The sequence below is a fragment of the Rutidosis leptorrhynchoides genome, chromosome 8 (genome assembly GCF_046630445.1).
Source record: "Rutidosis leptorrhynchoides isolate AG116_Rl617_1_P2 chromosome 8, CSIRO_AGI_Rlap_v1, whole genome shotgun sequence".
Lineage (NCBI taxonomy): Eukaryota > Viridiplantae > Streptophyta > Magnoliopsida > Asterales > Asteraceae > Rutidosis > Rutidosis leptorrhynchoides.
Window position 1 is genome coordinate 63,835,727 of NC_092340.1, and position 11,290 is coordinate 63,847,016.

Here is an 11,290-nt window from a genome sequence, read left to right on the forward strand (position 1 = left end):
CAGATTACATACAACATACAAATAACATAAAAAAAATTAGAAATATGCACCTTCATTATCAGAACTCATAGAACCCGAAAAGAGGATGGTCTGCAGCTGTTGTGTGAAGTGACCAGTAAATCAGCCTTCGTATGTTTGGCCTGCAATTTCAAATCATGACAATGGAATTTCAATATTGTAAAGACCCGTCCTAATCCATAAGAACGAATACAATAACATATGATTACATCGCGAGATATTTGACCTCTAAATGATACATTTTACAAATATTTCATTCGTTTTTAAAAGACAAACTTTCATTTCATCGAAAGTTAACGGGCGTGCATATCATTCCCTAATATATCAAATTATCAATGACTAATCTGTCATTTATTTAATCATAATCTTTATTGAACTCATCGAATTGAATGCAACGTGAAACGTCCCGTCAAAGTACACTTGACGACCATCGTTATCTTGGTCCCACAGCTTGATCATAACTCTATATGAATTTGACAAATAACCTTGCATTATTTATTTAAAAATGATTTCCTATAAAGGAAACCTACCAAAATATGTAAGTTTAGAAAAACCATACATTATTACTTAATCAAAAGTTGACCAAAACAAAGTCAACAAACACCCACAATCTAATGTATCAAAAATAGAATGCAAGTTAATGATTAATAAAAGCTGCCATCAAAAATATGCAGACTCTCTAAGTACAGCGAAAGCAATCAATCATGAACCTGAGAATAAAACATGCGAGTAACTGTCAACAAAAATGTTGAGTGAATTATAGGTTTAATATTGCAAACAATATTTAATTTAAACCATAAAAAATTATGTTTGAAAACATAAAAACCCCTTTTGGACCACAAAATTATATGCTCGAAAACATATAAAAATATTATTCCATTTTCCGTGAGCCACCTGGTAACCACTTAACCCTTTATTTACCCTTGCCAAACACAATAAATAATATACACCGAACAAGTGTATCTTCAACTAAATACGAAGTACTAAACATTCCGATTATAAATTGCTAGCGCGACTAGCTCGAAATGGGGTTGTCAAACCCGATAGATCTATCCATAGGATTCGCGTTCACCAGTAGAAACCAGTGATTACAGTTACCAAACTAGGGAATATTTTTGTTCAACTCACAATGAATAATTTAAACCAACCTTCACTTGTATCCAAAATATAAAATAGATTGCATGTATTCTCATCCCAAAAGATTTAAATAGAAAAATGGGACTATAACTCACCTTAATAGTAACGAAGTAACCAACACAAATAAGCGAACAGCAAATGGAGTATAGTGATCAGGAATGATCACAACGCCGACCTATAAATAAAGCAGGTCGATATAAATAACTAACTTAGGTCAAGTCTTAGTATGATAGCTATTGTACATGTTGCAAGTAGACATAGAACAATACTCAGCATGCATCGATTTGAATGGAACAGTGTACGGACACACACTTTCTATTTTTAGAAAGTTTCTATTTTTAGCAGGTTTCCATTTTTGGAAAGTTTCTATTTTAGGAAAGTTTCTATTTTTGGAAAGTTTCCAAATTTAGAAAGTTTCTATTTTTAGAAAGTTTTTAAGTTAGGAAAGTTTCCTTATTTAGAAAGTCAACAAAAGTCAACTGAAAGTCAAAGTCAACCGAAAGTCAACTCAAAAGTCAACCTTGATCAAACATAGTCAACATTAATTTTAAAAGTATAAGTTGTAGTAGTAATATAAGTTATAATGTTTATTAAAGTTAAATATGTATAATTATGTCATAACATAAGTTTAATTAAATTAAAATGAATTGTTAAGTTAACATAAGTTTAAATGATATAATTAATATAACCTAAGTATTTAATTAATTAATTAAATATTAGACATAATATAAGTATTATTATTTAATAATAAATTTTAATCATATCGTAAGTATTATTAATTAATAATGAATTATTAATCATACCATAAGTTTCTAATTATAATTATTAAATCATAAGTATTTAATAATTAAATCATAATTAAATAATAACTAAGTCTTATAATAATTAAATAATTATTTAATCCTTATTATAAGTCTTATTATAATAATCTCATAATATAAGTTTAATACTTATCATAAGTATTTTTCATTAATAATAAAAGTATTATTAATCATAAGTTTAATTAAAAGTTTAATTAAATCATAAGTAATAATTAAATGATATAATAAATGTATATCATAAGTCTTAAGTTATAATAATTTTTTTTATATCATAAGTAATTTAATAATAATGAGAATCATTATTTATATCATAAGTTTTAATAATTAACCATAAGTTTTAATTAAAAGTTCATCGGGTCATAACTTGAGCCCCGGGAATCGGTTTTTGGCGAGTCTTATATATATATATATATCTTCGCCTAACCAACTCACCCGACACATTAGTGTGCTCAAGAACATCCCATAAACAGTCACCAAGTCGTGACTTACAGCTCTTAATCAGTTTGGACCTTTAATCCGCTCAAAAACGTGTTTTAGTCATAACGGGTGATCCGTGGCTCGGATTTTGATGACCCGAACATGAAAGTTCATCCCATCATCAATCCTAACACACTAGTACACCCTAAGGACTCTAAAAATGGTCACAAAGTCGGACCAAACCTGGTTCAATTCGTTTTCATAGTTTAATCTCCACATAACACCATTTTAATCATAACTAGACATCCGGGAATCGAAATGACATGAATCCGGAGTCTAAAATTAATGTCTTGATGAGAGGAACTCATCTAGACACTTTAATTTCACTTTTATAACAGTTAAATTTCCAGAAAATAACAAACAAGCTGCTGTCCCAAATTAATCAAACCGAAAACATGAATTAACGAGCATTTCTACGCATACAATCAACAATACAATAACATATAAGCATCATACTATCATTATAACATATAAAAACAGAAAAGTTAAAGAAAAATTGAAAAGCTAGGGTTAGAGTTTATACCCTAATCAAGAATTGATTTATATGAACGCGTAGAGAAGAACGAGAGCAATCCGATTATGTAAAAAGCCCTATGATCGAAGCTTGATTTGATGATGAATTGATGATGATGATGGTGAGAAGGTGACGGCCAAGAAAAAAAGAAAAGAGGAAGAGGAGAGAAATTAGGTTTAGGGAAAAACAAGGAAATGTAAAATGATAATGAAATGAAAAATGAAAAAAAATGAAAATGGGGAGGGGGTCCCATTTGGCCAAATTTTTGATGGTGTGGGCCACAAATTTTTGATGGTGTGGGCCCCTTTGTGGCCCAACTTTGATAAATAAAAGAATTCTTGTGGCCCGAATGCCCGAACGAAAACCCGAAACGCGAAAACACCGCTACGCGATTAAATATTCGGAGAGATAACGCATACGCGACAAATAAAATATATAAACACTATATATGATCATATGACATCAAAATATCATATTTAAAATAATTTAGATTTAAAAATCCCAAAAGTTTGACCGTTGGTTTGAAAACCGAAAAGATTCGCCGGATAGAAATCCACGACTCGTAGAAACGTACAACTTAAAATATGAATACAAATATTCACATAACACATAATAATTAATATATTATTACAAAAATAATAATATAGATCATAGAAATGACGTGGCACGAATAACAATTAACGGACGTTAAATAATAAACGGTAAAAGATAACGGAAAAAGTAGGGTCGTGACACAACGTCTTTTGAAATATGTCATGAATGACTTCAGGTAATATCTTTAAATTGAGCAAATGCACAGCGGAAGTTTTCTTTCAATCCTGAGAATAAACATGCTTTAAAGTGTCAACCAAAATGTTGGTGAGTTCATTAGTTTATCATAATCGATCATTTCCATAATTTTAATAGACCACAAGATTTTCATATTTATAAACATAACTCCCATAGCAGAATCCTCTCGTCTGCTTATAGGTAAAATCATTCATATGATGAACACCTGGTAACCAACATTAACAAGATGCATATAGAATATTGTCATAACCCGTCCTTAACCATAAGAACGTGTTAGATAACGTATGATTTCATTGCGAGGTATTGACCTCTATATGCGACATTTTTAAAAAGGAAAACTGCATATATTATACATTACAAACCAAACCATTATTTTTGTTACAAGCTTTAGACAATAAAAAGATGATTATCGTTTAACGATAATCTTCGACTTACAAACTTTGCAAATGATAATAACAACACGATTTCTAGCATATTTTACAACACACGTCCTCGGATATGCAGTTTTATTTTTGACACAAATATGAGTACGCATGATCCTGCTTAGATTCAACATAATGCAGCGGAAGCTTTAATTATCACCTGAGAATAAACATGTTTAAAAACGTCAACATAAAGTTGGTGAGATATAGGTTTAGTGCGCAGCAATATATATATATAGACCACAAGATTTCGTATATAAACATTTCAATAAAAATATTCTAAGTGGTTGAGCACTTGGTAACCATACTTAACATTTTCACGTCGCATATTCCCTTTAATATGAAATCTTACTACACCGTACCAAGTGTAGTCACAAAACGAAGTACTGTGCAACCGTTGAATACTGGTCGTCCAGTCCGATTGGGGTTGTCAGGCCCGATAGATCTATCAACAGGATTCGCGTTTACAATACCGCTGTAAATAACAGTTACCAAGCTACAGGGAAGTATGCCAGTGGTACAACTCAACGTAGAACATATTTTTCAGTTACTTGTGTCCATATCGTAAAACATAAAATACATGTATTCTCATCCCGAAATATTTAGAGTTTAAAAGTGGGACTATATACTCACTCTTGTCTTGATGATATATATATTTTGACTCGGTCTTCCGGTTGATATCACGAACCTATCCATATATAATATATCAATATGTTTTCATTTTAAAACAAACGTTATATATATATATACTTGTTATACTTTTAATATTTTGAATATTTCCTTAGTCCGTAGTTAGCATTCCGATGTTAGTAATTCAATTTTTAATGGTTCATTTTTAGATGTTTAATATACCCGCAATAAACAAAACCCCCAACGAAATAAATAAAACCCCATCGTATATGTATTGGTCGAGATTAATCTTGACCCATGGTACCGGTGTTGTCAAATGATGTGTTGCGTACATAAAGTACCGGTGTTGTCAAATGACGTGTTGCGTACAAACATGGGATCTTATGATTAATCTTCTCGTATTGTTTACGGGTGATCCTGAACCATATAAAATTGAATTATAAGTACATATATATAAAATATCATGTTATCTTAGAAATATGTGATTTATATCATTTTTTTCCAATTGATCCCGTAGTTGAAATGATCTAGGATAACCAATTTTGTTTCGGTCATAGTTTCTTCGTTACAAATCCGTTTTCGTTGATTCAAATTGCCATCTTCTTGGATCGAGTTCTTCTTTAAGATTATGAACTGTAAATACCTTGGTTTGTATTCAAAATCATACGGCATAAGTGAAACATTAGTGAAACATATGAAGTTAAACATTTTTGTTACAACAAAATCATTTAATGACCATTTTTCTAAAAATACTTATACTTTGAAAAACCAAGTTTTACCTTGTTAAATTAGTATATACATAAGTTATATTACAGGTCTTGAAGTATTTTAAAAGTTAAGTTAGAAGGATCTATTTAGTTTGCAAACAAGTTTGAAAACATTCAAACTATGTTCTTGTTGTTAAACTTTTGTACCACAAAATAAGATAGCTATATATATATGAATCGAATAAGGTTATGAACATAGATTCTACCTCAAGTTCCTTGGATGAAGTTGCTGTAAGAGAGAAGTAAGAAGCTAGAATCAAAAGGGTGATGGAAGTGGATGAAAGATTGGAAGTAAGTTGGTGTTCTTGGAGGGTTTTCTTGAAGTGTTGTTGTATGGTTTTCTTATGGTGTTTTAGTATGGTTTTTGAAGCTAGATCTTTATGGAACTTTGCTGGATTGTTATGGAGTTTAGAGAGTAAGAAAGAGTGTGTGTTTTTAGTTAAGAGATTGAAGTAAAAATGAATCAAAAATGATGATACATATATACTCCTAAAAATGTGATCTTTAAGGATAACATGACAAAATTCTAGTTTGTATTTTTGTAATTAGTCTTGCAATGATTCAAAAGTAATTACCTTATACATAAGGCATGAATAAGGGCTGGTTAGGTGGTGATTTGATGTGTATATACCAATAGTAAATACGTATAGAAGCTTGGTATGATACGAGTACAAATACTCTAGGTATACGTATAGAAATTTTGTGAAAAATGGAATGAGGATTCAAATATAGCTATCTTTTGTGAATACACTTATATGGTTTTATGTATTTAAGTCTTTAAAAGTGATTAAATACATTACTTATACAATATATGTATAAACATTATAAGTCTTAAGTATTTATGTCAATTAACGTTACGTATTGTTATCATTTTGAAAACTTAAGTTAGTAGTTTCAAAATATACTTATAACTTGTTGTTATTAATACAAAATGAGATATTAAAACATTTATTAATCATGTTAAATATGTATATATACATATATATACACAAACGTATAATTATCATATATTGTATAGTTCGTGATATCATCGGTCAAACTAGACGGTCAAACGTTGTGTAAAACTCTTTTCGGAAATATAAGTCTCGACAATTTGGATTGCTTATCATGTTGGCAAGGTTTAATTTATGTAAATATTAATCTTATAAGTATAGTATGATCGAAAAAGTGCGGTCGTTACATTACCTCCCCGTTAAATAAATTTCGTCCCGAAATTTTAAAATTGTACCTATTTTGCGTCATCGAGAAACAAATGCGGATACTTTCGTTTCATCTGATCCTCTCGTTCCCAAGTAAACTCGGGACCTCTTCTAGCATTCCAACGAACCTTAACAATCGGTATATTGCTCTGTTTGAGCTTTTTAACTTCACGGTCCATGATTTCGATTGGTTCTTCGACGAATTGTAGTTTCTCGTCGACATGGATTTCTTCAAGAGGAATGGTAAGGTCTTCCTTTGCAAGACACTTCTTAAGGTTCGAGATGTGAAAGGTATTATGTACTCCGGCGAGTTGTTGTGGTAACTCGAGTCGATAAGCTACCGGTCCAATGCGTTCGATGATCTTAAACGGGCCTACGTATCTTGGGTTCAGTTTACCCCTTTTGCCGAAACGTATTACACCTTTCCAAGGTGACACCTTTAGCATAACCATGTCCCCGACCTGAAACTCTAATGGTTTCCTTCGAACATCGGCGTAGCTCTTTTGGCGACTACGGGCTGTTTTCAATCTCTCCTTGATTTGCACTATCTTCTCAGTCGTTTCATGTATGATCTCGGGACCAGTTAAATGTCGATCTCCTACTTCATTCCAACAGATAGGAGATCTACACTTCCTTCCGTACAATGCTTCGAATGGCGCAGCTCCAATGCTCGCATGATAACTATTATTATACGAGAATTCTGCTAACGGTAGATATTTATCCCATCCGTTTCCAAAATCGATCACACATGCCCTGAGCATGTCTTCGAGAGTCTGAATCGTTCTCTCACTCTGTCCATCGGTTTGTGGATGATATGCGGTACTCATATCCAACCGAGTTCCTAGTGCCTCCTGTAGTGATTGCCAGAATTTTGAGGTAAATCTACTATCACGATCGGATATAATGGAAATAGGTATTCCATGCCTTGAAACAACTTCCTTTATATACAATCGTAATAGTTTCTCCATTCTATCCGTTTCCTTTATAGGCAAGAAATGTGCAGACTTGGTGAGACGATCAACAATCACCCAAATGGTGTCGTATCCCCAGGCAGTCTTTGGTAACTTCGTGATGAAATCCATGGTAATACCGTCCCATTTCCATTCTGGAATTTCTGGTTGTTGAAGTAACCCTGACGGCTTCTGGTGTTCTGCTTTAACCTTGGAACAAGTTAAACACTCCCCAACATATGTTGCAACGTCTGTTTTTAAATTAGGCCACCAATAATGCGTCTTAAGATCTTGGTACATCTTTCCAACTCCAGGATGTATCGAATATCTTGTCTTATGTGCCTCGTTCAATATCAACTTCCTTAATCCACCCAACTTCGGTACCCAAATACGATTTGCAAAATATCGAATTCCATCTTCCCGCATAACGAGTTGCTTCTCATACTTCTTCATTATTTCATTTCCTATATTTTCTTTAGTAAGTGCTTCTCGTTGAACTTCTTTGATTTGTGAGTTGAGATTCATGCGAATTTTTATGTTCATCGCTCGTACTCGAATTGGTTCTCGTTCCTTTCTGCTTAGAGCGTCGGCCACCACGTTCGCTTTCCCGGGATGATAACGAATTTCACAATCATAGTCATTTATTAACTCAACCCACCTACGTTGCCTCATGTTCAGCTGTTTTTGATCGAAAATATGTTGAAGGCTTTTATGATCAGTAAACACAGTGAATTTAACCCCATACAAGTAATGTCTCCACATCTTCAATGCAAACACGACTGCTCCCAATTCTAGATCATGCGTCGTATAATTTCGCTCGTGAATCTTCAATTGTCGGGATGCGAATGCAATAACTTTCTTCCGTTGCATAAGAACACAACCAAAACCTTGTCGCGAAGCGTCACAATATATTTCAAAATCATCGTTCCCTTCTGGTAACGATAAAATAGGCGCCGTAGTTAACTTCTTCTTCAGTAATTGAAATGCGTTCTCCTGCTCCGAGGTCCATTCATATTTCTTCCCTTTTTGCGTTAACGCTGTCAACGGTTTAGCTATTCGGGAAAAATCTTGAATAAACCTTCTATAATAACCGGCTAAACCCAAAAATTGGCGTATCTGCATTGGTGTCTTAGGAGTCTCCCATTTTTCAATGGCTTCAATTTTTGCTGGATCAACCTGAATTCCTTTGCTACTAACAACGTGGCCAAGAAATTGTACTTCTTTCAACCAGAAAGCACACTTAGAAAATTTAGCATAAAGTTGTTCTTTTCTCAACAACTCCAGTATCAACCTTAAATGCTCTTCATGCTCTTGCTCACTCTTGGAATAGATAAGAATATCATCAATGAAAACGATAACAAACTTATCTAAATATGGACTACAAACTCGATTCATGAGGTCCATGAATACAGCTGGCGCATTCGTCAATCCAAACGGCATAACCAAAAATTCGTAATGACCATAACGTGTCCGAAAAGCAGTTTTCGGAATGTCCTCTTCTTTGACGCGTAGTTGATGATAGCCCGATCTTAAGTCGATTTTCGAATAAACACATGATCCTTGCAATTGATCAAATAAGTCATCAATTCTCGGTAGTGGATACCGATTCTTGATAGTTAACTTATTTAATTCACGATAATCTATACACATTCGGAAAGATCCGTCTTTCTTCTTGACAAACAAAATTGGAGCTCCCCACGGTGATGTACTTGGTCGTATGAATCCACGGTCCAATAATTCTTTTAACTGACTTTGAAGTTCTTTTAATTCGGACGGTGCAAGTCTATATGGCGCACGAGCCACTGGTGCAGCTCCTGGTACTAAATCTATTTGAAATTCTACCGATCTAAATGGAGGTAATCCCGGCAATTCTTCCGGAAAAACTTCAGGAAAATCTCTTGCCACAGGCACGTCGTTGATGCACTTTTCTTTCTTTTCGATTTTATTAACATGTGCTAAAATAGCGTAACATCCCTTTTCTAAACACTTCTTGGCTTTCAAACAGCTAATGAGTTTTAGCTTTGAATTACCCTTCTCTCCATAAATCATCACCGGTATTTTATCCTTACCAGGAATACGAATTGCCTTCTTAGCACAAACAACTTCCGCTCCTATTTTGGACATCCAGTCCATGCCGACTATTACATCAAAACCTCCCAATTCTACGGGTATTAAGTCGATTTTAAACGTTTCTCCGGCTAAATTTATTTCACAATCACGACAAATTTTATCGGCTTCAATTAGTTTACCATTAGCTAACTCAATCAAGTACTTAGCATCTAAAGGAAATGATGAACAATTCAATTTAGTGTAAAAATTTATACACACGTAGCTTCTATCGGCGCCAGTATCAAATAAAATAGATGCTGATAAGTTATTAATGGTAAACGTACCCGTAACAAGCTCCGGGTCTTCTCGTGCCTCTCTAGCATTAATAACAAACGCTCTTCCACGTGCAGGTCCGCCATTCTGATTCGGGCACTGACTCTTATAGTGACCTTGTTTTCCACAACCAAAACAAGTAATGGTAGCCAAAGCAGTTCTATTTGCGTTGGTGGCAGGAGTCTTGTTGCCATTTGTAACGAGAGCCTTACAATCTTCCGCAAGATGACCTTGTCGATTACACTTGGTGCATAACACACTACAGTAACCAAAGTGATGTTTGTGGCAACGGTTGCATAAAGGACTTTGTCCTTTATAACCAAAACCTGAACCACTACTCGCACCTTTTGTGGTTTCTTGTTTCTTATAAGGTTGTTGTTGGTTACCTCGATCATAACTTCCATTCCACTTTTTCTTGTTTCCCAATACCTTCACCTCAGTATTGAATGCTTTCTTGTCCAAAATGACCTGATCCATTAGCTCGTTCGCCATGGTTATAGCTTCATGAATTGTCTTAGGTTTCGATGCTGTAACATTTGCCTTGACCTTTTTGGGCAAACCAGCTTTGTACATTTCAATCTTCCGTTCTTCGGTTGGAACCAATTCAGGACATAGCAAAACTAATTCCATGAATCGCTGGTTGTAGTTGGTGATTTCAGTACCAACCACCTTCAAACTTCGTAACTCATCTTCTAACTTAATAACCTCATTCCTTGGACAATACTCGGTGATTATCATTGCTTTGAATTCTTCCCATGGAGTATCATAAGCTACATCTCCTCCTACCGCCTTCACATAATTCTTCCACCATGTGAGTGCACTATCTTGTAAAGTGCACGATGCAAACTTGGTCATGTCTTTTTCATCACAACCACTGATTTTAAACACCGTCTCCATCTTTTCTATCCATCGGGTTAAACCGATCGGCCCTTCCGTTCCACTGAATGATGAAGGCTTGCAAGCTTGAAACGTCTTGTAGGAGCATCCTACACGAGGATTTGGATTAACTGCAGCAGCTCTTGCAGCCTCAACCCATAGCATTCTGTCGTTCACTCGCTGGTTGATGAAGTCCTCGACTTCTTGTTCCGTCATTCGATTCAATCGCGCCATTTCCTAATGAAAGAAAATAATTATTCACATGGATTATTATAGATGTAGTGTGTATTTATAGTACATTATAGCTT